Raw genomic sequence first — 14,771 nt, 5'->3', positions numbered from 1 at the left:
AAGGGCATCTGGTTCTTGGAGGCATTCTTCCAAGAATCCTGCGTACTTGCATTCAAGTAACCCAGGCCAGTCTCCTGTTATGGCTAATATGCTCCAAGATCTCTTGACTCCGAAGTTAACTGCCATTTATATTTGTTCAGGGTCTTTTCTTACATATCCTCCTTTTTTTTTTGTTTAGCTTGCACATTATGTAGCATAAGAGATAACATTGCAAGTATTGCTTTATTTTGCTTTGACGCCGATTTTCTCTTTTTATGACTATATACAATAAAAGAAATATAAAGCAAATGATTAGTATAATGCCTCCTACAGTTCCTCCAAAAATCTTGAACTGTTTTAGAGGATTCAAATTACTGATTCCATCAGAAATAGTAGTTATTAAATTTTTTCCATCAATTTCTACTGATCCTTAAAAGTAGTGTCAATATGCTTTTGTAAATCTAAAATTTCCATAGTTAAATTTCCATGATTTAACAAGTATTCTTTTAACATTTTCCCAAGGGAAATGAGTATGATTCCAGGGAATACAGGTAATACAAAAAGCAGTTACATCCAATCACATTTTAGTTTAATTTGTCTTTGCAGACTAACAATTTGATCTCCTAATATAATCACAGTCTGTTCTAAATCATTAACCTTAGTTCTATACATTGTTGAGAAGTCCACAGTTGTTCAGAATTTTCATGCCATTTTTGTACAAGGTCCACAGTCTGTATACTTTGATGTAATGCAACTCCAGATACAGCAGCCATGGTAGTTACAGACATTCATTCCATAATGATGGCGATGATCAGTCCAACCAGTCTCTTGGTTTGCTTCAAAGACTTAATGAGATGTTGTAACAGCGTCATAGAAGGGGAATCTTGTCACATCCGATGCATCTGTATTGGAATCCATACTCCTGTTCTGGCTCTTAAAATGTATAGACTTTGACTATTTTTATTAAAAAGAATGGAAGAGTTAATACATGTATAAAAAAGCACAGTTATTGCAAGTTATAGCATAATTTTCAGTTGTCCATTTGGTTTTAGCAATAATAAACATATAAGGCAGGGGTCCCCAAACTACAGCCCATGGGCCACATGTGGCCCCCTGAGGCCATTTATCTGCCCCCGCCGCACTTCCAGAAGGGGCACCTCTTTTAATGGTGGTCAGTGAAAGCGCAGCGTTGCTCACATACAGTACTATTTCCAGTGACACGGGACGCACACGTCACGACTCCAGAAGCGCATCATATCACTTGTTACGACTAGCAGTGATAAATATGGAACCGGACATTGACCATCTCATTAACCAAAAGCAGGCCCATAGTTCCCATTGAAATATTGGTCAGTTTGTTGATTTAAATTTATTTGTTCTTTATTTTAAATATTGTATTTGTTCCCGTTTTGTTTTTTTACTTTAAAATAAGATATGTGCAGTGTGCATAGGGATTTGTTCATAGTTTTTTTTATAGTCCGGCCCTCCAACGGTCTGAGAGACAGTAAACTGGCCCCCTGTGTAAAAAGTTTGGGGACCCCTGATGTAAGGCAATCTAATACAAGCAGATATGAAATGTATCTCATTCTTTTTAAAGATTAACATAGTGTGATTAGAAGAATGATTTCTCCTTTCCATGCTGACATATGTTTAAGTGCTGTGGCTACTTTCCACAAATGATGTTGTATAGGACCGAATTTTATGCAAGGAGTTTGAGGCCACATCCCTCCTCCATGCTATATGTTAGTATGATTACCTTGACCATCAGCTGTAATTGAACCATTGTTCTTATGCCACCTTAAATCAGCACCCTGCCCTTTAACACGGGCGGAACCATAAGGGCCCCAATCTATGACGTTTCCATAGGAAATATTAAGTAAAACCCAAGCGTTTCATCTCTGCAATTTTCCCAATGTACCCATTCACTTAGCTGATTAATAATTGCAGTTTGACAGGGTGGTAAATCAGGTGGAGGTATAGGATCATGTACAGATGTATTACCTTTAAATCCATATCCTTGTAACAAAACCAAATGGTTTTTTTTCTTCTTTTTTACTGTTATTTTTTTACAATAGAGATCCAAGCTTGAACTTCTATTTTTTTTTTTTCATTTTTTCTGAAGCTGGAAAATGGGGAGAGACAGTCAGACAGACTCCCGCATGCGCCCGACCAGGATCCACCCGGCACGCCCACCAGGGGCGACGCTCTGCCCACCAGGGGGCGATAATCTGCCCATCCTGGGCGTCGCCATGTTGCGACCAGAGCCACTCTAGCGCCTGGGGCAGAGGCCACAGAGCCATCCCCAGCGCCCGGGCCATCTTTGCTCCAATGGAGCCTTGGCTGCGGGAGGGGAAGAGAGAGACAGAGAGGAAAGCGCCGCGGAGGGGTGGAGAAGCAAATGGGCGCTTCTCCTGTGTGCCCTGGCCGGGAATCGAACCCGGGTCCTCCGCACTCTAGGCCGACGCTCTACCGCTGAGCCAACTGGCCAGGGCGAACTTCTATTTTTTTAAACTTTCTTTTTTTTTTATAATTGATATTTTATATTTTTTATATTTTTTATTTTTTATTTATTCATTTTAGAGAGGAGAGGGAGAGACAGAGAGAGAGGAGAGACAGAGAGAGAGAAGGGGGGGAGGAGCTGGAAGCATCAACTCCCATATGTGCCTTGACCAGGCAAGCCCAGGGTTTTGAACTGGCGACCTCAGCATTTCCAGGTCGTCGCTTTATCCACTGTGCCACCAAAGGTCAGGCTGAACTTCTATTTTTAAACAATGTGGCTCATATCCTATACATACAAGTAATCCCTCAACTCCTGTTGTATAATTTTCTAATTTAATTCCTTCTTCCAAAGGTACTAGGGACCTCCATCATCAAAAGGTCCTGGAAGCCAATTAGAATCATTAACAAAAATAGGAATGGCACTATCTTCCCAATGAATAGTTCTACTTATGGAGGATTAGGGATGTATGCCCAGTAACTAAAATTTTCAGCCCTACTTACTGGAATTGTTACCAAGGCAATCATTGCTAAGAACAGATTAGTAGCATTTTGTTCTTTTCTAGTAACTTGTAGCATCTTTTTACCCTCAAAAATCAGCTTTTTAAGTTGACCCCAACTTGGTATTTTAGCCTTTTCAATACCAAGCAGCGGCACCTTTAAGGTTCTTCTTCTGAAGTTCAATGTTTCCATCTCGGCAATGGGTGGATATGGGAAGAATCTATTTCTCTTACTCATGTTGTTAGTTTAATTCTGCAGGCAGGGATCCAAAGGACTTCGCCAGATTCTGAAATGACACAAGCAAACCCTCTTCCCCAATGTTGCACTACACCAGGTACCCATTGATCCAATTCATTTTTATAATGCACAGGTTGATTAACTTTTAGAACTATTTTTTTTTGTCCAATGTCTGTTTGCAGCAGTCAAATTATCCTCTCCTGTATTTAAGAAATTTAAAGTAAATAAAGCTTTATGTAACATAATTCTAGGATATAATATTCTTCCTTCTCCCCTCTTTTGTTTAAGTAACATATTTTTCAGAGTGCGATTACTGCACTCAATAACCACCTATCCTTGTGGATTATATGGAATTCCAGTAGTATGTTTCATATTCCAAAATGCTAAGAATTGTTGAAATTTAGCAGATGTATAGGCAGGACCATTGTCAGTTTTAATTGCTTAGGAATGCCCATGACATTAAAAACTTCTATAAGATGTTGAATGACACAATCAGCCTTTTCTCCAGGCAAAGGTATAAAGTATTTTCCCCGCTGAGGAAGAAAGAAGGGCATAGCCAGGAAGTGTGGAATAGCAAAAGCTTTATTTAGTAGAGCGCTTCCTGGACGATGTTCTCTGGTCCACGAGATGGGCCAGAGAAGTCACACAGGGGGTGGGGGGGATCCGCGTGGGGGTAATTTATAGGGTTGGTAGGGTGGTCGAGTTGATATGATGTGGCAAAATTTCACTGGCTGACAGACAGTCGTTCCTTTTCAAAGGGCTTCTGGGAAGTTTCTTTTGGTGCGCATGGGTATGGGCGGTTCCAGCCAAAGTTCCCAGGACTGGTTCCCCATGTGACCTTCTCCCATTGCCAACCAACCTCACAAAAGGTATGGCCCATCCAGAAAAATAGACACTCAGACCAATGGAACAGAATAGAAAGTCCAGAAATAAAACCACATATCTATGGTCAAATAATTTTTGATAAAGGGGCCAACAACACACAACGGAGAAAAGAAAGCCTCTTCAACAAATGATGCTGGGAAAACTGGAAAGCCACATGCAAAAGAATGAAACTCGACTACAGTTTGTCCCCTTGTATGAAAATTAATTCAAAATGGATCAAAGACCTAAATATAAGACTTGAAACAATAAAGTACATAGAAGAAGACATAGGTACTAAACTCATGGACCTGGGTTTTAAAGAGCATTTTATGAATTTTATTTATTTATTTATTTTTTTCATTTTTCTGAAGCTGGAAACAGGGAGAGACAGTCAGACAGACTCCCGCATGCGCCCGACCAGGATCCACCCGGCACGCCCACCAGGGGCAACGCTCTGCCCACCAGGGGGCAATGCTCTGCCCATCCTGGGCGTCGCCATGTTGCGACCAGAGCCACTCTAGCGCCTGAGGCAGAGGCCACAGAGCCATCCCCAGCGCCCGGGCCATCTTTGCTCCAATGGAGCCTTGGCTGCGGGAGGGGAAGAGAGAGACAGAGAGGAAAGCGCCGCGGAGGGGTGGAGAAGCAAATGGGCGCTTCTCCTGTGTGCCCTGGCCGGGAATCGAACCCGGGTCCTCCGCACGCTAGGCCGACGCTCTACCGCTGAGCCAACCGGCCAGGGCGAGCATTTTATGAATTTGACTCCACAGGCAAGAGAAGTGAGGGCAAAGATAAATGAATGGGACTACATCAGACTAAAAGATTTTTGCTCAGCAAGAGAAACTGACAACAAAATAAACAGACAGCCAACTAAATGGGAAATGATATTTTCAAACAACAGCTCGGATAAAGGCCTAATATCCAAAATATACAAAGAACTCACAAAACTCAACAACAAATAAACAAACAATCCAATAAAGAGATGGGAAGAGGACATGAACAGACACTTCTCCCAGGAAGAAATACAAATGGCTAACAGATATATGAAAAGATGCTCATCTTCATTAGTTATTAGAGAAATGCAAATCAAAACTACAATGAGATACCACCTCATACCTGTTAGATTAGCTATTATCAACAAGACAGGTAATAGCAAATGCTGGAGAGGCTGTGGAGAAAAAGGTACCCTCTTCCACTGTTGGTGGGAATGTAAAGTAGTACAACCATTATGGAAGAAAGTATGGTGGTTCCTCAAAAAACTGAAAATAGAACTACTTTATGACCCAGCAATCTCTCTACTGGGTATATACCCCAAAACTCAGAAACATTGATATGTAAAGACACATGTAGCCCCATGTTCACTGCAGCATTGTTCACAGTAGCCAAGACATGAAAACAACCAAAAAGCCCTTCAATAGAAGACTGGATAAAGAAGATGTGGCACATATACACTATGGAATACTATTCAGCCATAAGAAATGATGACATCAGATCATTTACAACAAAATGTTGGGATCTTGATAACATTATATGGAGTGAAATAAGTAAATCAGAAAAAACCAAGAACTACATGATTCCATACATTGGTGGGACATAAAAATGAGACTAAGAGACATGGACAAGAGTGTGGTGGTTACTGGGGGTGGGAGGGAGGGAAGGGCGCAGGAGGGGAGGAGGGAGAGGGGAAGGTGAAGGAGGAAGGCCACAAAGAAAACTAGATAGAGGGTGATGGAGGACAATCTGACTTTGGGTGATGGGTATGCAACATAATTGAATGACAAGATAACCTGGACATGTTTTCTTTGAATATATGTACCCTGATTTATTGATGTCACCCCATTCACATTAATAAAAATTTATTTCTTAAAAAAAAAAAACAACCAACACCACAATAAAAAAATAATGGTAAAATAAAAAAATAAATAAAAATAATTTTTAAAAAAGGTATGGCCCATCGAAAGGAAGAATAAGTATCAATAGAACAGTGTACATAAGATAGTTTTCCAAAGGAAGAAATATGTGTTACATCCATTTGCCACAGGTCATTACTGAAGATTCATTCCTCCTGGTAATGGAGGAGTGTTTATAATACTGCACTGAAGACAGTTTCTAACAATATTTTGGTCCTCTCTCCTGGTTATCTTAAGTTTTTGCATTAAACCTTTTTTATTCATATGGGACTCTGCATGAAATTTAGTGGCTATTTCTATTGATCCAATGCGTAACTGATCAATTTTATTATTTGCAGTAGACATAGGTCCTGGTAAAGCTATACAAGAACAAATATGAGTTATATAAATAGGTGAATTTTGTTCCCACAATAAAAGTTGTAACTCTTAAAACAATTTGTATAATTCAGAACTACCATTTGAAATGTAAACAGTTTCTATAAGTTTAACTGTATGTTCTACATATTATGAATCAGTAACAATGTTAATAGGGCAATGAAAATCATTAAGAAGTAATAATATGGCAGATAACTCTGCTTTTTGAACTGATGTATATGGAGTTTTTGTTACTTTTGTCACTGGTCCGGTATATCCAGTGATACCTAATTTATTTGCATCAGTATAAAAAGTAGAAGCCTTTTGAATTGGCTGAGCCGATACTTTATCGGCAAAATCCATTGTGTTCTTTTTAGAAATTGAATTCTTTTATCTGTAGGATACTGATTGTTTACAGTGCCAAAATAATCAGCTAATGCAGTTTGCCAATCAATATTTAACTTCCAGTTGTCTGAAATCTAATTGCATGTTAAAGGTATAATAATTTTATTGGGATCATATCCAGTTAGTTGTCTTATCCTAAGCCTACTTTTAGTAATTAAAGTACAGATCTTCTCTAAGTAAGTATATAATTTCTTTTGTGGCAGAAATTGCCATTCTAATATCTTGTTTTCTTGATGCTATATGATACTAGACAGAGAATGTTCTGAGGGAAAAATAATTAATTAAATAGGTTTATGTGTATTAATTCTATCTAAATAAGCAGTATGCATAATTTTTTTCAGTAAGTGATAGCTCTTATTTTGCTATTTCTGTTAACTGTCTAGGACTATTTAAGTCAGAATCTCCTTGAAGAATATTAAATAAATTCATTAGTGCAAAGTCTGTGGGGTGCAAATTCCCCACTGTTCTTTCCCTAGTCCCTTAGTGGGCAAAAATTCCTGATTAAGCATTTGAGTGCTGACTAAACTATTAGGACTGACAGGCAATGCTCCCATATTTTTCAAAACATCTCTACCCCACAAATTAACTGGCAATCCAGGGAGCACATAAGGCTGAAAAAAATCCAGAATGACCTTCTTTACCTTCCCATTGTAAAAAACTAGAGCTTTGTTGAGGGGATTTGCTCTGCCCTATGCCTTGTAATTCTGTGGCTGCTGCATGAGTGGGCCAGGAAGGAGGCCAATGTAGCTTAGCAATAACAGATACACCAGCTCCAGTATCTAAAAGTCCTTTAAATTTACACCTTTGTATTGTTAGTTCCATTTTAGGGCGTTCCTGACCTATTTTTTGAATCCAATAGGCAGCATCAGTGGAGCCAAATCTTTGATTCTCTCAGGGTCCCTTTAGAAGGGTTTGGCCTTGTATTAAAAGAGGTAAAAGGATTAATTGAGCAATTTTCATGTCAGGGGAGATAGTGACTATATTCCTCAGAGTGTGAGCCATTACTTTAATTTCCCCTGTATAATCCGAGTCTATCACTCCAGGAAGAACAAAAAATTCTCTCATAGTTAAACGACTTCTGCCTAACAAGAGTCCTACTGTGTTACTGATAAGTGGCCCAAAAATTCCAATGGGTATAGCTTGAGGTCCCATCTCTGAAGTTAATACGAATTGGGAGGTGGGACTGAGGTCCAGTCCTGCACTGCCTCTTGCTTGGGATAGTTAGGCAATGTTTGGCCTGCTGGAATCAGAGTTTGCTGAGGAAACACCAACATTGCCCCTATTGTTTGATGGGGCCAGAGAGGGCCCCACTGTCCATTTCCCTGCCCTCTGGTAGTATATTTAGTCCTACACTTATTCGCCCAATGTTTCCCTTTCCTACAAAATGGGCAGAGGTCTGCAGCCTTAAGGGCTGGCTGTCCTTGAGGGGGAGGCTGAGACTATTATCTGGGGGGAGCAGGGTAGTTTCTAGCAAAATGCCCCAAACCTCCACATTGAAAACAATTTCCATGGGCAGAAGTACTTCTCTGACCTTCCTTCTTTTGCTTGTTCTGCCCTTTATCAAAGTATCGTCCTGGAAATCTTGCCTTAACGTCTGTGGCAAAAGCAAGACCTTGCATGTATGAAGGCCCAACATCGGACATATTCTGATATAATCCTCTATATCTCCCTTCTTGTGGTGAGGCCGAAGTGCAGCCTGACAAGCAGAATTAGCATTTTCATAGGCTAATTGTTTTATTAAAATCTTTCCCACATTTTTATCCTCTACTATTCTTTCGACTGCTTGAAGCAGCTTGAGACAAATTCTTAAAATTACTTATTAGGGTCCTGCTTACTTTTGCTCAATTACTTTGCTTTGCCTACCTTAGAGTATAACCTTACACATAAACAAGACAATTTATGCAAAAAAAACAAGTATAACATATAACTTTGATTAATCCTAATAGTTGAATTGCTGTTTGGCTCCTAACTCTGAACATACCTCACAATGCATTAACCAAATCAGTAAGTCTTAAGGATCTATATTCTATTCTATTTATATTTAAATGAGCACTACTTATAAGTTCTAAAATCATTTTATTTTTTCTAAATATTAGAGCCAGCATTTCCAATTTTTGCATGCAAAAAAAGAACTTAATTCAGGCCTTAAAAACAGACACATTTTAGACAACATTAAACAAAGACTAAACAGAAACAAGAATTAGATGAACCAGACAAACCAGAGAGAAACCTGGGATTTTGGAGCACAACCAGATTAGAAAAATGCCTGCTTGATTTTAGTCAGGGCATTTTCTGATAGAGGGACTGAAGGATGGGACTAAACAAAATCTCCCCGAGAAAATTTGCTCTCGGCAGTTGCTGGGATATTTTTCATAGTCAGATCCAACACAGGTCCCCTGCCTCAATTTCCAGGCAAAGAATAAGAAAGAAAGAAAATGATTGTTCAGAAGATTGTAGTTAGAACATTAAAGAAAATCAGACCATAACAGGAAAAGCTGTAACTTTCCTAAGACCTGATGAGTCTCCTATCCATTCTCAAATTCTATAGTAGCTATAACTGGCAGCTCAAGTTGACTATGCTGAGATTTCTCCCCTACCTCAATGGCCTTTTCATGAGAGTCTGACTGCCACAGCATATAATCACCCCCAGAGAGACAGGCACAAGCAATCGCCTTCCAGTCATTTGACCTTTGCACTAATAGTATCTAATAAACTAAGTGAAAAAGGGACAGAAGGCCCATACTGAACACAAGTGAGTTTAAGCTCTTTCAGAGTTCTAAAAGGTACAGGTTCATGTTCTCGCACTAGTCTCCCCGTATCGTCCTGTCTTTCTACAACAGGAAAACAGGTAAAGCCATTTATTGTTTCCCCTGTATTTTGAGCCTGGTCTATAGATTATTAGAAAACGGATTTCCCAGATTTTGAGCTATAGACTCCAGAATCAGCCCGATAAGGTAATGGAGGAGCAGAGGGTTGAACGTAGGAAGAAGCGAGGGCAGCGGAGGCCCCGTGGCTAACGCAGCCATAGCCTTGGATTTTTTATCCCGGGTCATCCTCAGACTCCAAGTTATCCTCATATTCACATTCCTCTGTTTCCAGCTCACCGTGATACTCTTCAGACAATGATTTGTCCTCATACAAAAACATTTCTACAAAAAGGTCCCTTATTTTTTACCCTAACTGTCCCATAATTTTTTACTCCCAATTATACTTTCCCCCAAAATTTTCTTTACTCACTGTGCACACTTCACTTGCGGAGTTCTGTCACCTGCCTTCAGTTTAGTTTCCTCGTACTCAAGTCTTCTGTTTGGGTGCCACTTGCCACGGACCAGCGCGGCTCCTAAGAATGGTGCAGAATTAAGGAAACAGACTTATTAAGAAAAAAGGATGGGACCGGGAGAACTCTTTAAATGCTGATGGCAAATCCAAGTGTCCCATAGCCCCACTTTGATTTATTATATAGCCATATGCAAATCAAGGAAGTCTTTGATACAAAGTTACACATCTCAGGCTAAAAGAGGAACTCTCCCAAGGCATAAACAGGAATCCCCTTACCATACATAAGTGAAATCAGCCAACATCTGAACAAACAGAGAGTAAGAGGAAGGGCATATAAATTGCTTCCAGCAACTTAAGAAGGCAAGTGAAGTGGGTGTAAATACTCAGCATCATAGCCAATGTAGAGATGGTGGGGGGAGAACTTAGCCTTTTGCTAAAACTGGAATCTACAAAGGCTTTTTGCCATTTATAGTCCACAACACATAAGTAGGGATTCCTAGAGAGGGTCTCAACCAATTAATATCACCCAATAATTTTTGAAAGTCATTTAAGTTTTTTAAGGAGTCAGTTCGTAAAGTGACCGTTTGAGGAATAATTTTTTGATTTTCAATTATATACCCTAAATCAGTGGTAGTCAACCTGGTCCCTACTGCCCTCTAGTGGGCGTTTCAGCTTTCATGGTGGGCGGTAGTGGAGCAACCAAAGTATAAATAAAAAGATAGATTTTAACTATAGTAAGTTGTTTTATAAAGATTTATTCTGCCAAACTTAGCGAAAATCTGACATAAAGTACTTGGTAAGTAATTATTATTATATGCTTTAAGTTGCTGTAACTCTGCTTTATAAATTTTATAAAGTAAAGTTACTTCCCTACTTTATAAATCACCATTACTGTGGAACCAGTGGGTGGTTAGAAAATTTTACTACTAACAGAGATACAAAAGTGGGTGGTAGGTATAAAAAGGTTGACTACCCCTTCCTTAAATATCATACTTAAAGGGACAAAATGTTTGAATTTTGTCTTCAGCTATGATTAAACCATACTGATTCAAGGTTTCAGCAGCATCTTTAAGGATGACTAAAAGTTCAGCATTATTTTCACAAGCTATCAATATGTCATCCATATAACAGATTATCAAAGATTGAGGATATTTCTGATGAATTTTTTCTAAAGGTTGATTTACATAATTTTGACACAGTGTCAGGCTATTTAACATTCTTTGTGAAAGGAATATATATATATTTTTTTATTCATTTTAGAGAGGAGAGACAGAGACAGAGAGAGAGAGAGAGAGAGAGAGGAGAAACAGAGAAAGAGAAGGGGGGAGGAGCTGGAAGCATCAACTCCCATATGTGCCTTGACCAGGCAAGCCCAGGGTTTCGAACCGGTGACCTCAGCATTTCCAGGTCAACACTTTATCCACTGCGCCACCACAGGTCAGGCGTGAAAGGAATAGAAACAGTAAGAATAGTTAGTTCTGCTTATTGTTATAGTCTAGCTAACATTGCTAGAAACAGAGTCAAGGATGTTTTTGAAGTCTTAGTCCTAATTAAAACATTTTCTGCCTCTTGGATAAGTTTTTTTAGTTGCCCCCAAGTAGGCAGTTCAACTTTTTGTGTTGTAGTTGCGAAGGCAACTTTATTTCTCTAATAACCTTTAGCTCTAAGTTTGGTCTCTTTATTTCTTCTTCTGACGGCTCAAAGATGTCAAATCTCCTTTCTATTTCTGACTCGTGCTGAGGCTTCAATCTTCTGGAAGGTATCTGCTGGTCTCTGGTATCTGTGGAGATAAGAGCAAATCCTTGCCCCTATATTTTGCCTGCATTGCTGTTGTAATTAGTTCTAAACAGTTCATCGTGTGTAATATAAACAAAAAGGTTAGCGTTAGCATTCCAATTAGCTTGAATACGAGCCTGATCCTCCTACTAAGTCATAAAATGTAACTATTTTACTTTTGAAAGAACAGTCCGAGCTAACATCTCTAAATTTTTTGAGATAAAGCGTTCAGAGTCTATAAAGGAGGATAGCAGTCCCTGTGTATAAGGAGAGTTAGTTCTACACTGGGAGCAAGCTGCTTTTAACTCTTTAAGAGTTTTGACAGGGATTTGGTCATATTGAGTATAAAAATTTCCTTAGGGGAATTGTGGATTAGGTCCAAATGGAGTGAATGTGACAGAAAAAGCTTCTAATGCTGGACTTAGGAATTTTAAATCCCCCTCTTGTCTAGCCTGCATTATTCCTTTTATAAGAGGTGTAAGGATAGATCCCTTAGCTTGTTTCTCAGGTACAACAATAGGTACTGAATCTATAAATGGATTAGTAGAGGGGGCAGAGGCTAATTATCTTGGTCAGTTTTTCTTTTCTTTCTTTTTTTTTTTTTGTTTTTTTGGGGGTATTTTTGTGACAGAGATAGAGAGACAGACAGAGAGAGGAACAGATAGGGACAGACTGACTGGAAGTGAGAGAGATGAGAAGCATCAATTCTTTGTTTCCCATTTATTGCTTTTTCATATGTGCCATGACTGGGGGGGCTATAGCAGACTGAGTGACCCTCTGCTCAAGCCAGCAACCTTGGGCTCAAGCTGGTGAAACTTGCTCAAACCAGATGAGCCCGCGTTCAAGCTGGCAACCTCGGGGTCTTGAACCTGGGTCTTCTGCATCTCAGTCCAACGCTCTATCCACTGCACCACTGCCTGGTCAGACTTGGTCAGTTTCAAAAGGGTTAATATTATATCAAACCTCCTTGTCAGAAAGTTTAGACTGTAATTTAAAAAGTCGCTCCTTTCGGCCCTGGCCGGTTGGCTCAGTGGTAGAGCGTCGGCCTGGCGTGCAAGAGTCCCAGGTTCAATTCCCGGCCAGGGCACATAGGAGAAGCGCCCATCTGCTTCTCCACCCCTCCCCCTCTCCTTCCTCTCTGTCTCTCTCTTCCCCTCCCGCAGCCAAGGCTCCATCGGAGCAAAAAGATGGCCCCGGGCACTGGGGATGGCTCCTTGGCCCCTGCCCCAGGAGCTAGAGTGGCTTTGGTCACGACAGAGCGACGCCCTGGATGGGCAGAGCATCGCCCCCTGGTGGGCGTGCTGGGTGGATCCCGGTCGGGTGCATGCGGGAGTCTGTCTGACTGCTTCCTCGTTTCCAGCTTCAGAAAAGTGCAAAAAAAAAAAAAAAAAAGAAAAAAAAAGAATAAAAAGTCGCTCCTTTCATTGTTTAGAAGATAAATGTTTATCTTCATCAGAGACCAAATGATCCTCATTATCTTCCCATTGTAAAAAAACGTAGAGGTTTGTTAGGGACTTTGCCCCAAGCCTTGCAGCTTAGTGACCACTGCATAAGTATGCCAGGAAGAAAACTAATGTTGCTTAGCAATAACAGATGCATTAGCTTCTATATCTAAGTCTTTTGTATTGTTAAGTCTATTATAGGTCATCACAGAAGCTAAATTCCTACTTTCCTCAGGGCCCCTTTTGCAGAATGTGGCCTGACAAGCAGCCAACTGCCTGAAGCAGCTTGAGACAAATTCTTGAAATGACTTATCAGGGCCCTGCTTAATTTTGCTTAATTCCTTTGCTTCACAGATCTGAGCACATCTTTACACACAAACAAGACAATTTTCAGCACAGAAACATAAGTATAACATGTAACTTTGATTAATCCTAATACTTGAATTACTATTTGACTTCTAACTTTGAATACACCTTACAATGCATTAACCAAATTAGCAAGTCTTAAGGATCCATATTCTATTCAATTTAAGTTTAAATGAGCACTCCTTACAAGTTCTAATTTTAAAACAAAAAATGTAGGGATGAAACTAATTTTTCAACATTAGAGCCGGCATTTCCAATTTTTGCATACAAGAACTTAATTCAGGCCTTAAGAAAATATCACATTTTAGAAAACATCAAACAAAAACTGAATCAGACAAACCAGAGAGACAAGATTTCGGAGTGCAATCAGACTAGAAGGATGCCTTCCTGATTTTTGTCAGGGCATTTTCTGACAGAGACTAAGGATGGATGAGACTAATCAAAATCTCCTGAGAAGAAAATAAAACTTGGTGGCCACTAAGAGATTTTTGTAATCAAATCCATCCGGAGTCCCCCGTCTAAATTTCCAGGCAAAGAATAAGAAAGAAACAAAATGATAGCTCAGAGGATCACAGCCAAAACACCAAAGAAAATCAGTAAGCATCCTCCATTTTCCAGATTTTTTCTTTATTACAAAGGCTGGAGAATGCTAAGGACTTTGTGATTCCTCTATATGTCCTAATTCTAATTGAGTTTGTACCAGTTGATGTAAAGCTTCAAGCTTCTCTCCTTTTAGCAGCTACTGCTCAACCTATATTGGTTTTTTACTTAACCATAATCAATATCAGACATTACTTGATGAGCTGGAGGTCATGGGGATTCAGAATCAGACTGTAAAGGTTGCAAAGCCAAAGAAATGAAATTACAAAGAGACCAAACAGAAAGGGGAATAGTAACTCCTTGTTGATGAGCACACCATTTCCATGTTTTTAAAGTTAAAGCAGCCTTTCCTTGTGGCTGAAACCAATAACAATGCTTCTTAACATTTTTTAAAAAGTAACTTAAAATTCATATCCTTAACAGTTATACCAGACCCTATTATTAATACTTGCAGTAGTTTCATGTACTGGGTCTTCTCTGATGGGGAATTGGAGTGGGAATTCCCCATTGCTCTGCCTCCCGAAGGTTTCGCTTACTTACAGAGCGGTCTTATACCTCCTTCTGT

General features: G+C 39.7%; 1 protein-coding gene and 1 non-coding gene across 4 annotated transcripts in view; one reads left to right on the top strand and one right to left on the bottom strand.

The window, feature by feature from the left end:
* The window catches only part of TTPA (alpha tocopherol transfer protein), a 38,108-nt gene that overhangs the window by 8,416 nt on the left and 14,921 nt on the right, over positions 1–14,771 (top strand). The window lies entirely within an intron of this gene.
* TRNAS-AGA (transfer RNA serine (anticodon AGA)) lies at positions 2,396–2,471 on the bottom strand. The gene has a single exon. It is a non-coding gene; the product is annotated as a tRNA-Ser (tRNA).

This window comes from Saccopteryx bilineata, chromosome 3 (genome assembly GCF_036850765.1).
Source record: "Saccopteryx bilineata isolate mSacBil1 chromosome 3, mSacBil1_pri_phased_curated, whole genome shotgun sequence".
Classification (NCBI taxonomy): Eukaryota; Metazoa; Chordata; class Mammalia; order Chiroptera; family Emballonuridae; genus Saccopteryx; species Saccopteryx bilineata.
Note: the sequence above shows the minus strand (reverse complement) of the source record. Positions and strands in the feature narration are given on the sequence as shown.